The sequence below is a fragment of the Schistocerca cancellata genome, chromosome 1 (genome assembly GCF_023864275.1).
Source record: "Schistocerca cancellata isolate TAMUIC-IGC-003103 chromosome 1, iqSchCanc2.1, whole genome shotgun sequence".
Classification (NCBI taxonomy): Eukaryota; Metazoa; Arthropoda; class Insecta; order Orthoptera; family Acrididae; genus Schistocerca; species Schistocerca cancellata.
In genome coordinates, this window is record NC_064626.1 from 506,265,407 (window position 1) to 506,285,871 (window position 20,465).

The following is a 20,465-nucleotide window of genomic DNA, read 5'->3' on the forward strand; positions in this document are numbered from 1 at the left end:
GATGCCACGTCCTCCTATTCAGTTTGAGCTTAGAATGGGACCGGCAAGTGTATGTTTGTCACCGTCGTAGACGCGTCTTCTTAAGGACATTTACCACATTGCTGTTAGAAGCAGTTCAGCTTTTCACCACATCGAACTGAACGCAGCAATGTCGCTCGTGTACAATTGCCCGCTTGTTCGGTCGGCGAGAGCAAACATCTCGCGCTACGACCGGAAATAAACGGCGCCAGCCATTCGATAAGATTCACCGAAATGTCCACCTTTGACTCCCTGATCTGCTCTCTTGATTAAGTACTTCCCGCCTTGGTCATAGTCCCGTGCGTGTAGCCACAGTTAAAACATTTACTCTACATCTGTATCTACATATAACCTCCGCAAGCCAATTTATGATGCATGGCGGAGGATTTTCCCACTGAGCGGAGAAGACAAGAACGGGAGATCATCCTACCGAAGATATGGGCTACAAATGTGGAAACCCATTGAGATGAGCGACTTTAACAAAGGGCAGATTACTGTTTCGCAGAGCCTGTGAACGAGTATCCCGAAAAAGGTGAAGCTAGTCGAATGTTCACGTGCTGCTGTCGTGGGCATCTACGGAAAGAGGGAGAAGAGTAATGAAATTACCACTAGGCGCTGAACGGTTGGGCGTTCACGACTCTTCATAGAACGTGTGGTTCGGAGACTTTACGCTCTGCAATGTAGGACAGATGGTGATCTGTAGCATCTCTGCCGAAAGAGAAAACAGTTGGTGACGCACAAGTGTATCGGAGCACAACCGATCATCGTACATTGTTGAACGAGAAGCTCCGCAGTACAACACCCCTACGTGTTCACATGTTGACCCATGAAAATCGTCAGTTCGATTGCACGAGACCATCGGGATTCGACCATCGATTAATGGAAACGTGCCAGCTAGACTAGGTCGATGGTCGTCTCCACAAACGTCGTCATGGAATCGAACGGCGGCTGGAGACGTGCAGCGCGCCACGGGCGCAGGCTGGTGAGAGCAGAATTGCGCAATGGGAGACATTCTCCTGCGCTTGCGTGGGGCCTGTGGTAGTAATCAAAACACGCTGACAACCACGAATCACCTGCATCCCTATATGCTTGGTGTCTTCCCCGACGGCGATATATCTTATAGCAGAGAGAGAACCATGCTACAGTAATTTGAGGAGCATTATAGTGAACTGACGTTGATGTATCAGTGACCGAATCCGCCAGATGTAAATCTTAAGGAACCCATCTGTGTCATTATCGGCCCTTTCATCATGTATACATGTCAGCTGTCCGCTGTTTATGCGGATTACATGACTGCGGGTAGGCATCTAATGCCACATACCTCAACAAAACTACCAACAAACAATTGGATCTCTGGTAAGCAACAGCCGGCCGGGGTGGCCGAGCGGTTCTAGGTGGTTCAGTCTGGAACCGCGTGACCGCTACGGTCGCAGGTTCGAATCCTACCTCGGGCATGGATGTGTGTGATGTCCTTAGGTTAGTTAGGTTTAAGTTGTTCTAAGTTCTTGGGGACTGATGACCCCAGATGTTGAGTCCCATAGTGCTCAGAGCCATTTGAACCATTTTGAATCTGGTAAGCAGAATCAGTGATTAATTTCGTTCCAAAGATGGACAACAGGCTGTTAAGCAGGTGGTCATAATGTTTTGTCTCATCAGTGTATATAGAGAACAAAAGCAGTCCTCTGACTCTTTCCTGGGGCACTCCCTGAGATTATCCAGTTGTTTGTGGCTTATCACTGCGCAACATCAAAGAAAGCTGCCCTCATTTAAATATTTTGTGTGATTTATTTGTTTCTAATTCTAGAATAATCTAATAATTTTCTTATTTCTTTCTTATTAGAGCTGTGATACACTCTTACCGTTCTCAGTAACCAGTGATCCCCTACAAACAGTAACGTTCTCGGCGCGCTGGATGGTCGAATATCGAATTAGAAATCAATACAAAATCCCGGCTGGACGTTAACCGCTCCCGAAAACTGAGGAACGATCCTTCAATTTTCGCCACGTGGGATTACAAGAGCAACTACAGCAACGTCAAGCTGCCACAAGTCTCTCGTTGCATGAAACTCCCAAACAGAAGAAAATCCCATTCCTGCGATGGAGAAGAAAATCAAGCAGTCTGATTTTGTCTGCTACTGGTCACTGCCAATTCAAAAACAAAATCTAGCTCTATTTATAGCAGCAGCGTAGCAAGCGAACCCGGAAGACGAGAGAGAGAGAGAGAGAGACAGAGAGAGAGAGAGAGGCAGGTTCGCGAAATACGCGCCGAGAAACGACCTGCGACAACGGCAGAATGCCAGCTTGTAAGTCAGCACTTATCTGCAGATATTGGAATTTACATAAGGCCCGGGGAGCAGGCGGCGCGATCCCACGGCGCGATTGCCGCCCGGAACGCGATTTTGATTTGCGGCGAAATCGCGGCGCGATGGGCGTGTGACGCGGCGTGGCGAGCGCCCCGCTGCGCTGCCGTGGCCACACTGTACACAGGACTGCGACGGCCGCCGGCTCGCGTTTCAGCGGCACGCCTCATGCGCCAGCGTGGCTCGCGCGCCTCGTATTTTGCACGCCACGCCGAAGCTATGACACCTTCGCACCTGCAACAGCGACGGAGGAGCTATGCGGGATTCCGATGTTCGACGGTAAAAAGGTGTTCCTCCAGTCGTGTCGTGCAGAGGGAGAGCGAAGGCGTAGCTCTTTACAAAACGTTCTCCACGTGACAGAAAAAAGGGGTGGAGAGGTGGTGGCATTACCTTCCTCTCTACCGGTCTTTGCGCCAATGATCTGGAGTAAATTCCCAACTACTCTGCAGTGTTTCAGGCAGTGTAAGACACGTGACGCGGTACGTGGTGATCTATCCGTCGTATGGGGTAGTCGTTTGCTCTTCATCTGTCATCTCATTGATTTCATACAAGGTGACAATTACTAAACGATGTGAAATAAAATCGTCATAACTTCTGAACGGGTTGCGTTAGGACGTTCAAACTGCACCATTGGTCGCAGGACGTGATGGGAATTTTGTTTAGCGGTGAAGCCCATTTTCATTTGGATGGGTTCGTCAATAAGCAAAGCTGGCGCATTTGGGGAACTAGATTCCGCATTTCGCGATCAAGAAGTCTCTTCACCCTCAACGGGTAACTGTGTGACTGCAGTCACGGAATGGTTCAATTGGCTCTAAGTACTATCTGAGGTCATCAGTCCCCTAGACCTAGAACTACTTAAAACTATCGGGAGGACGACGGTTCAATCCCGCATCCTGATTTAGGTTTTCCGTGATTTCCCTAAATCACTCCAGGCAAATGCCGGGATGGTTCCTCTGAAAGGGCACGGCCGACTTCCTTCCCCATCCTTCCCGAATCCGATGAGACCGATGACCACGCTGTCTGGTCTCCTTCCCCGCAACAACCAACCAACCAACTTAAACCTAACTAACCTAAGGACATCACACACGTCCATGCCCAAGGCACGATTCGGGCCTGCGACCGGAGCAACAGCGCGGTTCCTGACCGAAGAGCCTAGAACCGTTCGGCCTGTACTGCATGGATATTATTTCTCGATGCCATATCACGTGTCCTATCATCCTGTTCGTTGTTCGTGTCAGCGTTCTCCACTCGTTCTGCCTCGCCTATTATTTCTGGAACCTCCTTATTCCTCATCAGACCACCTAGTTTTCTACATCCTTCTGTAGCGCCACCTCTTAAACTCTTATATTTCCTTCTTTTCCGGTTTTCCCACACTTCATGATTCAGTTCCGTACACTAGAGTGCTCTAAACGTACATCCTCAGAAATTTGTCTTCAAATTGTAGTCGATATTTGAGACTAGTGGACACCTTTTAGAGGATATCCGTTTTTTCCTGTGACAGTCTGTCTGTACACTGACGGGGAAAAAATCACAACACCAAGAAGGAGTTGTGCGACATAAACAAAAGTTTGTAGGCTTGTTTCAACATCCGAAAGATTATGCCTATTAAAATTTCGCGCCAGTCTCATAAGAGTGCCGCTAGTAGCGCCACGATGAGGATAAAAATCGGGTGTCTTTAAATGCACGCTGTAACACTAGTGAATGTTAGTTACCTTTGAGACTGGACTTGGTGGGTTAATGTCAGTCAAGAATGCCTTTAAGGCGACGAGGACACGTTTACTAGTACTTCACTGAGTTTAGCGAAGTCGTGTAATGGGGCTTTTGGAAGCTCGATATGCCTTCCGCAATACTGCAAAAAGACTTGGCAGGAATGTAGCCACTGTACGTGATTACTGACAACGTTGTTCAAGAGACCGGGCCCCGGCGGCCACGTGGCACTACCGAGAGGGAAGACCATCGTGTTCGGTGTGTTGCTCCAGCGCATCGTACTGTATCTGAAGCAGCAATTTGAACAGCAGTTGGCAGCATAATGACATAACGAACTGTGACTAAGCGGTTACTTCTAGGACATCTCCGAGCCAGAGACCCTGTGGCGTGCATTCCACCGATTCCAAACTGACGACTGTGGGATCAAGCGAGAGATCAATGGAGGGGAGGGTGGAGGTCTGTTGTGTTTTCTGATGAAAGCTGGATCTTCCTCGGTGCCAGTGATTGCCGTGTGTTGGTTAGAGGGAGGACAGTTCAAAACCGGCAACCGACCTGTATGCGTACTGGACGCACTGGACCTACACCTGGAGTTATGGTCTGGGGTGTGATTTCGTATGAAAGCAAGAGCACTCTCGTGGTTTTCCCACGCACCCTGACGAAATTTCTACATCAGTCTGGTGAGTCGACCTGTTGTGCTTCCATTCATGAACAGCAATTAAGGGAGTGCTTTCCAACAGGATAACGCTCGCCCTCATACTGCTGCCGTAATCCAAAATTCTCTACAGTGTGTGTCGACATGTTGGTTGTTTTGGTCTGCTTGATCACCACATCTGTCTCCAATCGAGCACATTTCGGACACAATCGGACTACAACTCCAGTGTCATCGACAACCAGCATTAAGCGCCCAGTGTTGACTGACAAAGGGCAACAGGCAAGGCACTCCATTCCACAAACTGACATCCAGCATCTGTTCAATACAATGCATGCACGTTTGACTGCTTGCATTCATCAATCCATTATTGATGTACCAGCACTTCATATTTACAATGGCTTATCTCACGCTTATATTAATCTGCGATATTACACTGTAAATCGCTTAAATATGTTACCTAGACAAATGCGTTCTTGAAATTTCATTATTCTACAATAATTAATTTTTGGTGTTAGGAGTTTTTTCTGGCAATGTATATCCTCCTTGCTTCTCCCGTCATGAGTAATTTTGCTTCCAAAGTAGTAGAATTCCTTCACTACATCTGCTTGCTAGTCCCCAGTTCTAAAATTAAGTTTATCACTACTCTCTTTTCCGCTGCTCCTCATTAATGATCTCTCATCAGTTACACTGCCTGAAGCGGAGTTCGTTTTGTTTGCAGATGGCACAAGTATTGCAACAAATAGTATGTCGAATGTAGTTCTAGAAAGATCTGCTAATGATATTTTCATGGATATTAATAAATGGTTTAAAGCCAACTCACTGACATTAAACTTCGAAAAGCCTCACTATATGCAATTCAGAACCTGTAAGAGGTTTCCACCCAGTACATGCATAAAATATGAAGAAGAGCAGATAAAAGAGGTTGACAGTCTTAAATTCCTGGGATTAAAACTTGATAATAAATTCAGTTGGGAGGAGCACACCACAGAACTGCAGAAACGCCTTAACAAATCTGTATTTGCAATTCGAGTGTTAGCAGACATAGGCGACATAAAAATGAAGAAGCTCGCATACTTTGCCTAATTCCATTCCATAATGTCATATGGTATAATATTTTGGGGTAACTCTTCAAGTCAAACAAAAGTTTTCAGAGTCCATAAGCGTGTAATACGTATTATTTGTGGAGTAAATTCACGGACGTCCTGTAGAAACCTCTTCAAAGAATTGGGTATACTAACTACTGCCTCTCAGTATATTTACTCCTTAATGAAATTTCTCCTAAACAATATATTTGTTTTTCCAACAAACAGCTCAGTTCATACATATGATACCAGGAACAAAAATGATCTGCACAAGGACTTAAAAGCACTTATTTTAGTTCAAAAAGGGTTCCACTACTCAGGAACACTCATCTTAAATAATTTGCCAGCAAACATAAAAATTTTAGTTACAAATAAAGATCAGTTAAAAAGGAGCCTGAAAGACTTACTAGTGGCCAACTCCTTCTACTCCATTGACGAATTTTTTAATAGAAACAAATGACGAATTGTATATACTCATACTATTAGTACTGTTATTTCAGCTTTAAAAAATGATGTATGTACTCATACTATTAGTATTGTTATTTCAGCTTAAAAAAATTGACATGCTCCACATCCACGAGGATCTCCTCAGCACGGGTCTATGGAATGAAAAACTAATCTAATCCAATCTAAAATCTAATCTCATTACTTGTATCTTTCTTGCTTTTACCTGCAATTCAAACACTGTGCTTATTAGAATTTTGTTCCCGTTCAACATGTACTGCAGTTCTTTCTCCCTTTCACCGAAAATATCAATGCCATCAGCGAATATTATTACTGATATCCTTCCACGCGGAATTATAATCCCGCTCCTAAAACTTTCCGTCCGTAGTGAAGCAAACTGTGATTCGAGATACACTCTGCAACCTTGTTTGTTACTCTTTTGCCATTTTATAGAGTCCCCTGTGAGCCACTGTTTGTACCCGAACTCACACAGTTTGAAGCTTTCTGTTGTAATTCCACTACAATAATCGGACCAACCATGTGAAAATATGATAAGTACCACTTAAATTCCTAGCCTGAAATATCACCCCTTCTTTACTCTACCGGTTTCACGAGCAGCTCTATACGGTTTCTTTTTGCAGTCTGTAGAGATTGTTTAAACGTTATCGTCTTTGTTGTAATTCTTGTAACTGACATCTCGATAAGGCTTGCGCCTCAAAGAAAATGAGTAGAAGACAATTCTGTTTATGTATCCGCTCTAGCCGCTTCCTCCCTCAGATATATGCGCCTGTATTGAAAGATGCAGCGATAATCAGCGGTTGTAAGTTTGCATTTAAAAACCCATTCCGCTTATGTTTAATGTCCACCTTCGGGGTCCTTTTCTTTAATATACGGCCCTCATAACGCCTTTTAACTACGACATTAATTTTGCGGTGTGCTTTACGCAACGACAACTGTAAATGAATTTTCCAACGAAGTATCTCGGCCGTACGAAGTTTTGTTAGTCTGAAAGATTACTAGGTGTAATTAAAAGATCGTCCTTGATCGAATGTGGACCAGACGTCCGGCTCTGTTACTAGTTTTCCGAGTCTAACATTCATTAGAGTACGTATTGTTATTTGGAGTTTTAATTTGGTCGTGGACCATCTGGGACAGTGATCATCATTTGACGTTCGCCTTTCTTTAACAGAAAGGTCACGAACGACTCTATCAAAGAATGAATTTTTATTACTGGAGTGGTTTGGAACTGATTTGAAACTTTCTGGCAGATTAAATTTGTTCTTCGGACTAGGACTCGATCCTTGGCCTTTCACCTGTGGTGGGGAAGTGTTCTACCGACAGAACAATCCAAGCGTGAGTAATGACGCACCCCTCCCCCGTAATAGCGTAACTTCTGCCAGCACCTCTTTCCCTACCAACCAAAATTTATCCTGCGTGCCTTGCGGGATGGCAAAGGTCCCAGGTTTGAGTTTATATCCAGCACACAGTTTTAATCTTCCAGTAAGTTTCAACTCTATTGAATTCAGTGGTGGGATATCACTGATAGGAAAACAACTTATATAGTGGGATGCAAGGGGCGTAGCGTTGGAGGGAACAAGTAAATTATGTCTGTCTTTCAATCTGGAGCGTTATTGACGTAGGGGAAAATTCAAGATTTCATAAGGACCAAGAGATGTGCATGTCGTGTATAAATTGCTAAATCACTGGTTAGCTGATCACTCAACATGCGTCTTATAGTGATAACGCAGGCAGAATGAAAACACTAGTTTACCCGTATGAGGAATAGAAAAATCTTTCGAGGTTACATTTTTCAAGAGGGGGTTTCCAGTCAATTGGACAAACACATTTTCGAACAGTTTGTGTGCACAGTTGATTTTTTCCACACTGTGCACTTTTAATTGCTCTCGTATGCCGTCGATGCCAAACTTGAAACATAATTCCTAATGTGTATTAGTGATTAGTGATGACGAATTGTTCAAAGAGAGTGGTAGCTGTGTTTATTATCCCTATGCTGTTGGATAGCTACCCAAAGGTTCTGCAAAAGACATGATTGCCGCTAACTGTACCACGAGCTTACTTCAACGCCGTCGCCGCAATTTATATTTTTATTTCAGGTACTGGACAAGCTACCCGCCAGGTTAGCTGTGGACGCTAATGCGCTGCTTCTTGGACTCGGGTAGGCGCGCTGGCCCCAGATCGAATCCGCCCGGCGGTGTGCTGGGCAGCCTGGATGTGGTCTTTAGGCGGTTTTCCACATCCCATTAGGTCAATACCAGGCCGATCCCCACGTCCCGCCTCAGTTACACGACTCGCAGACATTTGAAACACGTTCGCACTATTTGATGGCTTCCACAAGACGCAGAGAGCTGGGGTACACTAATTCTCTCCCAGGTCCAGGCACCCTCTGACACTAACATCGCCAAATCCATAGTAACAAGGCCGACCGCGCGTTGAAGTGGGACAAAGGACAAAAGGAAATGGTGGAGGTAGTGGACATGCTCTAAGGAGCAGTCAAATAGAAAACAGACGGAACGGAAAAAGCAAATAAACTTTGGCTGTGCGTCGAATTCCATAACACGCGCCCAGGTAGTTGAACGCGGTGTTTGCCGGTTAGAGGGTTGTCTTTGGTGGAAGAGAGGCAGTGGGTTGTGCGGAAAGGAAGAGGCAGTCGTAACTGGTCGTCTATGGTGAATGGCGTAGAGGAACTGGTCAGCACTGCCGGCGCACCGTTTTCTTGGCTGTTAATACGCCTTGCTGCGCCACTCTAGTCCTGCCCTGGCTGTACGTGTTCACGCAGTACCCGGTTTCCTACCAGAGCATTTGGCGCGATTCAGCGAAGCCCACTGGCTGTGTCCCCTGCTGCACGAGGTGACCGGAACGCCTTTACCACGGGAACCGAGTCAACGGCTTCTTCGGATTGCATGGTCGAGGAATGAACCCGGTTCCACGATCTTTATGTGTATGGTGAGCATCATCTGTATGTTCTCCACGGACTTGTCTCCAGTGCCTGCTGTTATTATGTCTGAAGCATCCTGGCCCTGGCTTTCCGCCTGTTTTTCAATTTTTTATTGTGCTACCGTCCCTCATTTTCATTTAATGCTATTTTCAAAGGATTTGCTGCATGTGCTCAACTCTCTCCCCTGGGGAATTGGCTTATGTTTAGAGTAAATATTTTTAAAAGCTTCCGGGCACCCATTTTTAAGTAAAGTGCAGACTGTCGTTTTGGCGACTTAATTTTCAGGCCTACAGGTCTGTTCCCAAGTCATATCTTGTCACTAAGGTGACCTTTAGAAGAGGGATCCGATTTATTTAGTGGCACTAAATTGTTCCTTACGGCCAGTAACATTTTTTTTTTCTTTCCCCTCAGACATCACACCCAACCTTCCTTACATTTCATAAAAACACTTAACAAAAATAAGTGTAATTCTTTTATGCTTAAATGAGGCTCGCTCCTGTTAAATTACGTGTAATCTATGCCTAAAGTAATTCCATGAGGACAACTTAAGTTCTTGAGAACCTTTGATTTGATATCTTGGGTTGTCGATGCTAGTTTGAAAGCTGCTTCTGAATTTTATTAAGATTGTTGGGATATTGGTTCTACATTTAAGATGCTAGTAATTTTGATCCTTGGCCGATAGCAGTTCTGGCTTTAAGCATGTATCTCGCTAGAACCTGTTAACTTTAACTAACATCACGACCCGAGTCAACGTACAGTGGCGTTTAATCTTACTTTAATATCAGTTATTGGATTTCTTTTAGAGTCGAGGCAAAGAGTTTGGTTTTATTTAACCTGTTCACTGATTAATAGTGCTTTGCTGTATATGGTGCAGTGCACTGCTAGTCTTCTCTCGGCTTGTTGTCACCGGGGGACTGGGTGCCGTTACCCCCCTCTGGTGTTTGTTGTGTCGTCTGTGGGTTTGTGTCCTGACCTGACATGGGGGTGCTATATTACTTTATTGTCATTTTCAGGTTATAATGTGTCTCGGCATGAATTTCAATGTCTTTCTTTCTCTCACTGGTGCCACGTCCCGCGCTGACGCAGGGTCGGCATTGCTAGGAACGTATTTGGCAAGGTTAGCGGAAAGGGATGGCCGGATGCCCTTCTTGCCGCCACCCCATACCCCCCGGGACGGAATTAGTGTACCCCAACTGTCTGCATCGAGTGTAATTAATGGAATAGTGCGAGCATGTTCAGATGTCTGCGAGTCGTGTAACTGAGGTGGAATGTGAGGACCAGCCCGGTATTCACCTTTCGGGATGTGGAAAACCGCCTAAAAACCACATCCAGGCTGGCTGGCACACTGGCCCTCGTCGTTAAACCGCCAGGCGGATTCGATCAGGGGCTGGCGCGCCTACCTGAGTCTAGGAAATAGCGCGTTAGCGCTCTCGGGTACCCTGGCGGGCACCATGAAATTCAATGTAAATTACTGAAATTTAATGTTTTGATGAAATGTAATTTTTGAGAAAAACTTTAAACAATATCCTAATTGTTTGTTTCTGCTGTCTCACGTTTAGTGACATTTCTTAAGGGTGAAAGCCTCAAGATTAATCTTTAACGTGTCTTTTTAGTTGCGGATTCTATTGTTGGTAAGTAAACTGTTTTAAAGAGTATTCAGTAACAAATAATGTTCAAAAGTTTTCCCCAGCCCTTCCTCTAATATCTGTTGGTTGGTGTCGTCCTAAGATACAAGCTCTTGTTGCCTGTGCCAAAACTGTTTATTATTTCGAAATTAATCGTCATAACTGTTGTGTGTGAACAAAACATGGAGAACTAATACATCTGTCACACTGTGAGACAAAACGGTCAATGCCCTCAAAGAAAAATTTTTCCGTTAACTACGGAACCGTGATTGCATCGAGGCATACCCAGATACATCCGAAGCAAGCTGACGGCCACGAATACCTTTCTCGAGGGCTCCAAACTATGGAAATCACACGAGGAGAGATTGGAACAGTCTGGAGGATTTGTAATGACATTCAGGGAAACTACAGAGTAGTCGCAACAACAGGCACGCCAGCTCTGGGAAAGTTATAAGTTACTTTTTCTTTGGCTACAAGTGACTGCTGCTCATTTTCTGGAACACGGCGCCATAATTAACGCACAGCGCTTTGGTAAAATTGTTTCCACTACATGCAGAAGTTTTGCTGAGAAGCTCTTACACATCCTCCCTTTCTCTCTCCGTACAATTTCCATCTTTTTGGGGCCTCAAAGTTGCTTCGGACGTAGCTGGGCATGCCTCGATATAATCACGGTTCCGTAGTTAGTGCAAATAATTTTCCGTGAAGGCACTGACCATCTTGTTTCACAATGGGACAAGTGTATTAACAATTACAGCGTTTGCTTTTGAAATAATAAACAATCTACTTACATTTTTCACATCTATCTCGTTTTCATTTAATTGCGCTTATCGATAATGTACGTAAAGTTGGAAATGTATCCACCACATGAAATGAAGTTATAAATTATACCGAAATTATAAATTCATGTGGGCCAAAAGGCATGAATTAACAGTTCGTTGCACATCACAAATATTTCTGCATTATGAGCTTTGTCAAACTCAGTATCTGTTTTTTCCAAGTAATCCGACTGCGTGATCATTAATATACAACTTGATTGTAATGGGAATTGTAGCAATTTGTGACCTGCAATACATTTGTAGGATTCCCAAGACACTGAATATCAACTCTACATATATATTTATACTCCGCAAACCACACTGAAGAGCATAGGAGAGCTACTTCCGAATGTACCTGCTATAGGGCCTTTATGCCGTTCACTCACGTATCGAGTCTAGTTGAACATCTGCTTAAACGCTTTTGTCCGCGCCAAATTGTTACACTCAGGTATTTGTATAAGTTGATCGATTCCAACTGTGACTGAGTGATATTGTCGTAATAAGATACTACGTTTTCTTCGTTTTGTGAAGCGCAAAATTTTACATTTCTGATCGTTTCCAGCAAGTTGCTACCCTCTGCACCACACTGAAATCTTATCAAGATCCCACTGAATATTTGTGCAATTTTTTTCAGACAGCACTTCCATAACTGCATCCACAACGAAAAATCATATGTTACTATGAAAATTGTCTGCAGTAAGGATCCCAACACACTTCTCTGGATCACACCTGGAGTGACTTCTACATCTGTATGTGACACTTAATCAAAGGTTACATGGTGTGACGTTCCCTCCGAGGATCCCTCAAATTAGCCACAAATCTCTCTTATATAGTACTGTCGATAATAAGTGTATGAGTGGTACTGTGTGAAATGCCTTTCGAAAGCCAGGAAACACTACATCTATCGGAGTAATTTTATCCATGGCTGTTAGGATGAGAAGGGGAAAGTATAGCAGCGAGACAGTTTATAAAATTTAAACAGTAGTTATCGTCCAGGTGATAACTCTGTAACTACTGTTGCAGGTCGTGTGCTAGAGTATGCGTTATACTGACTGAAATTATATGTGGAAACACACTCATTAGCAAAAGGACTTACATCAACCAAACAGCATATAGAACTTTCGCGCTGTCGGTGACAACGCTGTCTCGTGGCATGGGCGCGATAAACTACGATCACTACATCTACATCTACGTGATTACTCTGCTGTTCACAGTAAAGTGCCTGGCGGTGGGTTCAATAAACCACCTTCAAACTGTCTCCCTACCGTTGCACTCTCGAACGGCGACTGGGAAAAACGAGCACTTAAATTTTTCTGTGCGAGCCCTGATTCCTCTTATTTTATCGTAATAATCATTTCTCCCTATGTAGGTGGGTGCCAACAGAATGTTTTCGCAACTGGAGAAGGAAACTGGTGATTCAAATTTCATGAGAAGATCCTGCCGCAACGAGAAAAGCCTATGTTTTAATGATTACCACTCCAATTCAGGTATCATGTCTGTGGCACTATCTCCCCTATTTCGCGATAATACAAAACAGGCTGCCCTTCTTTGAACTTTTTCGATGTCAACCGTCAATCCCACCTGATGCGAATCCCACAGCGCACAGCAATGCTCTAGAATAGGACGATCAAGTGTGGTGTAAGCAGTCTCTTTAGTAGACCTGTTGAACTTTTAAGTGTTTTATCAATGCATCGCAGTGTCTGGTTTGCTCTACTCCCATCATTATCTATGTGCTCGTTCCAATTTAGGTTATTTGTGATTGTAATCCCTAACTATTTACTTGAATTTACAGCCTTCAGGTTTGTGTGACTTATCGCATAATCGAAATTTAGCGGATTTCTTTACGTTCTCATGTGAATAACTTCACACTTTTCTTTAAGCAGGGTCAATTGCTACTTTTCTCACCATACAGATATCTTATCTAAATTATTTTGCAATTCGCTTTGGTCATCTGATGACTTTACAAGACGGCGAATGACAGCATCATCTGCAAACAGTCTAAGAGGACTACTCAGATTGTCTCCTATTTTGTTAATATACATCAGGAACAATAGAGGGCCTATAACACTTCCTTTGGGAACGCCGGATATTACTTCTGTTTTACTCGATGACTTTCCGTCTATTACTACGAACTGTGACCTTTCTAACAGGAAATCACGAATCCTGTCGCACAACTGAGGCGATATTCCATAGACACGCAGTTTGGTTAGAAGACACTTGTGAGTAACGGTGTTGAAAGCCTTCTAGAAATCTAAAAGTATGGAATCAATTTAACACCCCCTGTCGATAGCACGTATTACTTCATGAGTATAAAGAGCTAGTTGGGTTACACAAGAACGATATTTTATGCATCCGTGCTGACTACGTGTCAGTAAATCGTTTTCTTCGAGGTAATTCGTAATGTTCGAACACAGCGTATGTTCCAAAACCCTACTGTAAATAGACGTTAGTAACATGGGCCTGTGGTTCAGCGGATTACTCCTAGTTCTGTTTTTGGGTATTGGTGTGACTTGAACAATTTTCCAGTATTTAGGTGCGGATCTTGCTGTGAGCGAGTGGTTGTATATAATTGCTAAGTATGGAGCTATTGTATCAGCATACTCTTTAAGTAAACTCACTGGTATACAATCTGGACCGGAGGGCTTGCCTTTATTGATTTAAACTGCTTTTCTACACCGACGATATCTACTTCTATGTTTCTCACCTTGGCAGTTGTTCTTGACTGGAATTCTGGAATATTTATTTCGTCTTCTTTGGTGAAGGAGTCGCGGAAAACCGTGTTTAGTAACTCTACTTTTGTGGCGCTGTCATCAGTGAATTCACCGTTGTTATCGCGCATTGAAGGTATTGATTGCGTCTTGCCACTGGTATGATTTATGTATGACCAGAATCTCTTTGGGTTTTCTGCCAGATTTTCGTTGTGGAAAACATTAACAGCATCTCGCATTGAAGCACACACTGTCTTTTGAACTTCTGCAAAACGTAGCCAATCTTAAGGATTTTGCTTTGTTTTAAATTTGGCATGCTTTTTTCGTTACTTGTGCAACAGCAATCTGACCCGTTTCGTGTACCATGGGGGATCAGTACCATCACTTAGTAATTTATGTGGTATATATCTCTCAACTGACGTCGATACTATCTCTTCGAAATCATTCCACATCTTTTCTACTCTTACATGATCAGAACAGGAGAGGAGACTGTCTTTTAAAAAGGCGTTAGGATCATTTTTTCAGCTTCTTTAAATAGCTTATCACCACACCACTTGTGATATCTCCATCTTAAGAGATCGTAGCATTTCCCTACCTTCACCCACACTAACAGAGCTCTTAATAAGAGAACGTAGGTCACGGAGCGACTCCAACGGCAGACGCTGCAAGAGATGCGTTCTGCACCACAGTGTTTTATTCTTTAATTCCAAGGGCATTCATTACTAGAAGAGTTAACTAATATAGTACCTCCTCCTACGTTATCTCGCGAATAGAGCCGGAAGGTAAGTTTAGAGAGATCCGAGCCCACACGAGGGCTTAGCAGCAGTCGTTCTTCCTGAGAACCAGTCGCGACTGGCACAAGAAAAGAGGAAAGCGACAATGGTACAGAAGGTACCCTCCTCTATACACCCACCGTAAGGGTGTAGGTGGTTTGCTATTGTTAACTGAGAAAAGTGAGGTTTTATGGCAGTCAGTGCTTCTGCTACCCTCAGATTAAAACAGTCTAACGTCGATGATCGGAGAATGTTGCTGACAATGAAGAATAGGAAATTACACTGGATAGGACTTAATTTGAGACAACAATGCTTTTTACTGAACTAGTAGAGGCAATTGAAGGCTTTATTCTGGGGAAGATAGGGGAGATGAAGACATCAGATAGAATACAAAGAGCGTACCAAAGAAGGGAAAGTAGGAAAGTAGAACAGAGAGAAGCATGAAGGTCTATGAAGTGTAAACCTATCGCAAGGCAACCAGATGATGACGGCGAAAATTTCCGTCTTTAGCTTATTTTGTATTCTCTATCTTTGTAATGGGACTGGGCTCGATAGCAGCTGAGAGTTGGCTACTTGCCCTGAACATCTCCGGAGAGTCTGCTTCACAACCTTGCACTCCACTGGTCCCAGCTGGACGAGCAGCTGCCCATGTGGTAAATAAACTTCGCTCCTGGCCAACAGACACAAACTGAAACCAAGTAACGAAATATGTCTATGCTGAACGTACGCAAACAAGAAACAAGTAGACAAAGATATTTTACAGAGATCAAAATGTAGTTTCTTTCCAAGACTGCTTCGGTGCAAAAAGTTCTCACATAAAGAAGAAAAGTAACTGTCTTAAATACTGCTCTGAAATGCTGCTCCAAATGCTCAATTTAACCAGCGAAAAAATAAATTGTTAATGGGGGACACAAAAAATTACGGTAAGTTCTTTAAGCTGATGCCTTAAGGTAGAAACAGAAGTCATTTTAAATGTTTTAAATTGGCTTTAGGCTAGAAGGGACTTTTAAAGACTTCACAACGTCACACAAGGATTCCGAAACACAAAAAAGGAAGACTTTTCGTTCTCCTAGGGTTTTCTTTCATACAACAGATTTACTCCTGAAATCACTTGGTAAAGGGAAGGGATTTACCAGTCACCCTTCTACTTGGCCTAAACACTCTCATTTTCACTACACTCCCCAGTGGTGGCCATACACTCCTGGAAATTGAAATAAGAACACTGTAAATTCATTGTCCCAGGAAGGGGAAACTTTATTGACACATTCCTCGGGTCAGATACATCACATGATCACACTGACAGAACCACAGGCACATAGACACAGGCAACAGTGCATGCACAATGTCGGCACTAGTACAGTGTATATCCACCTTTCGCAGCAATGCAGGCTGCTATTCTCCCATGGAGACGATCGTAGAGATGCTGGATGTAGTCCTGTGGAACGGCTTGCCATGCCATTTCCACCTGGCGCCTCAGTTGGACCAGCGTTCGTGCTGGACGTGCAGACCGCGTGAGACGACGCTTCATCCAGTCCCAAACATGCTCAATGGGGGACAGATCCGGAGATCTTGCTGGCCAGGGTAGTTGACTTACACCTTCTAGAGCACGTTGGGTGGCACGGGATACATGCGGACGTGCATTGTCCTGTTGGAACAGCAAGTTCCCTTGCCGGTCTAGGAATGGTAGAACGATGGGTTCGATGACGGTTTGGATGTACCGTGCACTATTCAGTGTCCCCTAGACGATCACCAGTGGTGTACGGCCAGTGTAGGAGATCGCTCCCCACACCATGATGCCGGGTGTTGGCCCTGTGTGCCTCGGTCGTATGCAGTCCTGATTGTGGCGCTCACCTGCACGGCGCCAAACACGCATACGACCATCATTGGCACCAAGGCAGAAGCGACTCTCATCGCTGAAGACGACACGTCTCCATTCGTCCCTCCATTCACGCCTGTCGCGACACCACTGGAGGCGGGCTGCACGATGTTGGGGCGTGAGCGGAAGACGGCCTAACGGTGTGCGGGACCGTAGCCCAGCTTCATGGAGACGGTTGCGAATGGTCCTCGCTGATACCCCAGGAGCAACAGTGTCCCTAATTTGCTGGGAAGTGGCGGTGCGGTCCCCTGCGGCACTGCGTAGGATCCTACGGTCTTGGCGTGCATCTGTGCGTCGCTGCGGTCCGGTCCCAGGTCGACGGGCACGTGCACCTTCCGCCGACCACTGGCGACAACATCGATGTACTGTGGAGACCTCACGCCCCACGTGTTGAGCAATTCGGCGGTACGTCCACCCGGCCTCCCGCATGCCCACTATACGCCCTCGCTCAAAGTCCGTCAACTGCACATACGGTTCACGTCCACGCTGTCGCGGCATGCTACCAGTGTTAAAGACTGCGATGGAGCTCCGTATGCCACGGCAAACTGGCTGTCACTGACGGCGGCGGTGCACAAATGCTGCGCAGCTAGCGCCATTCGACGGCCAACATCGCGGTTCCTGGTGTGTCCGCTGTGCCGTGCGTGTGATCATTGCTTGTACAGCCCTCTCGCAGTGTCCGGAGCAAGTATGGTGGGTCTGACACACCGGTGTCAATGTGTTCTTTTTTCCATTTCCAGGAGTGTAGTTGCCGTCGTGGGCAACCTGTTAAGGGAGTGGCCTGGTAAAACCAGATGGTGCATGAACAGCCGAGATAGCTGCCTCCGTCGAACGTTGGCTCATATAGACAGAGGGATGGGTAGCGCCAGTTATCAGTCAGCTGGCCGCACCAAGCATCTGTTTCGAGCCTCATCCACGAGATACGATGGCTCGGTTGTGAGCCTCAGCTTTTAATTTACATTTAATACATTACTCATTATAACACTTACGGAATAGTGAACTAATTCTCCTTGGAGCTTCAATCGGTGGCATCATTCTCGTTCTTAAGACTCTTGCTCTCAGTTTCGTGCCATACACACACTGATGTGATAAATATCATGAGATGCCTCATAATGCCGCTTCGAACCTCTTTTTAGCCGGTCTAATGCAGCAGTTCGACGTGGCATGGACTCCACAAGTCGTTGGAAGTTCTCTGCAGAAATAATGAGCCAGGGTGCCACTTTAGCCACCCATAATTCCGAAAGTGTTTTCGGTGCAAGGCTTTGTTCACGAACTGATCTCTCGATTATGTCTCATAAATGTTCTATGGCGTTCATGGTCGGGCGATCTCGGTGGCCAAATCATTCGCTCGAATTGTCCGGAATGTTCTTCAAATCAGTCGCGAACAATTTTGGCCCAGTAACATGGCCCATTGTCATCCATAAAAATTCCATCGTTGTTTGGGAACATTAAGTCCATGAATGGCTGCAGATGGTCTCCAAGTAGCCGAACATAATCATTTCCAGTCAATCATGGGTTCAGTTGGATCATAAGACATTCCATATAAACCGAGACTACAAATTTATGGAGCATAACGATCGCAGTGCCCTTTTCACAGTTAGGGTCCATGGCTTCGTAGGCTCTTCGCCACACTCGAACTTTACCATCACCTCTCACCAACTGAAATCTGCACTCACCTATCTAGGCCAAGGTTTTCCAGTCGTCACGACCCCAGGAGAGGAGTTGGAGGCGATATCGTGCTGTTAGCAAAGACACCCGCTCGGTCAGTTGCTACCATAGCCCATTAACGCCACATTTCACCGCACTGTCTTAAGGGAGACGCTCGCCGCACTTCCCAGTTGATTTCTACGGTTGTTTTACGCAGTGCTGCTGTTGTGTTAGCACTGGCAACTCTGCGCAGACGTGCTGCCCTCGGTCGTTAAGTGAAGGTGCAAATGGTTCAAATGGCTCTGAGCACTATGGTACTTAACATCTGAGGTCATTAGTCCCCTAGACTTAGAACTACTTAAACCTAAGGACATCACACACATCCATGCCCAAGGCAGGATTCGAACCTGCGACCGTAGCGGCAGCGTAGTTCCGGACTGAAGCGCCTAGAACCGCTCGGCCACAACGGCCGGCTTAAGTGAAGGCCGTGAGTGAAATCTTGTAGAGTCGGTTCACTCTTGACACTGTGGATCTCGGAATACTGAATTCATCCGGCCGCGGGAAGAACGGTTCTAGGTGGTTAGGTCCGGAACCGCGCGATTGCTACGGTCGCAGGTTCGAATCCTGTCTCGGGCATGGATGTGTGCGATGTCCTTAGGTTAGTCAGGTTTAAGTAGTTCTGAGTTCTAGAGGACTGATGACCTCAGATGTTAAGTCCCATAGTGCTCAGAAGCATTTGAATACTGAATTCCCTAACGGTTTTCGAAATGGAATGTCCCATGCGTCTAGCTCCAACTAATATTCCGCGTTCATAGTCTGTTAATTCCCGTCGGGCGGTTATAACTACGTCGGAAACTTACCCACATGAAACACTGGCTGCAGTTCCGCCAATGCACTGCCCGTTTACTCGTATACCTCGTATATGCGATACCAACAGCATTTGTATATGTGCGTACCGGTATCCCATGACTTTCGTGACTTCAGTGTAGATGGTGGTCCAGGTCTGTTTCACAGAAAGGAGCTACGGCAAATAGTGATAAGAATATATTAAACTAGGTAGCCGCCAGTGCGTAACTTGACAAACTCCTGTTTGCACAGCAGACCGATCATGCGTCCTTCGACAAACATCTCAGCACCTTCCATATCGTTGTGAACACCCTTATCATGTTCAAGAATTTTTCAACACTCCCCGTCTTTTTTAGTAAAGTGACTGTCCCTCCCAGATGACTGTGTAAATTTCTCTATTTAGGCTGATGAATGGAATGAGCAATGGAGTCCGCTGCTCGTCGCACTTCTCCTGAATTTGTCGGAGGATGAAAATCATACAAGTAATAGATGGATGACATCGAAACCCACATTGAGACTCAGGGTACACACGCTCGTCAAACGTCTCCAATCTGCTCAGCATCACACGGGCAGTCGCTTTTCCGACGACTTCCAACGGTGAAATTCCGCTTAGCAGTTGCGATCACCGTGACCGTCTTCACCTTTCTACAGTGTGACGATGTTGGTATCGCGCATGTCCAGCGGGACAGTACTCTCAGCCAAACAGTTCGGTAAAAGGTGGTAGAGCAATGGGCGGAACGATGTCAGTTCGTCAAGTTTTGTTGGGGAGAAGGGAGGAGGGGGACGCCGTCCTTACCAGAGCACTTCCTACATTTAAGCCGCGCAGCAGCTCCCTGATGCTCTTCTTTAGTAGGCACAACGTCCAACTCGTGGTAAGTTGATAAGTAGATGCTACGTAAGTAGCACACAGAACATCGTCTACGATCTGAACTTCTATTCTGCTCCTACCTGCTCTTTCC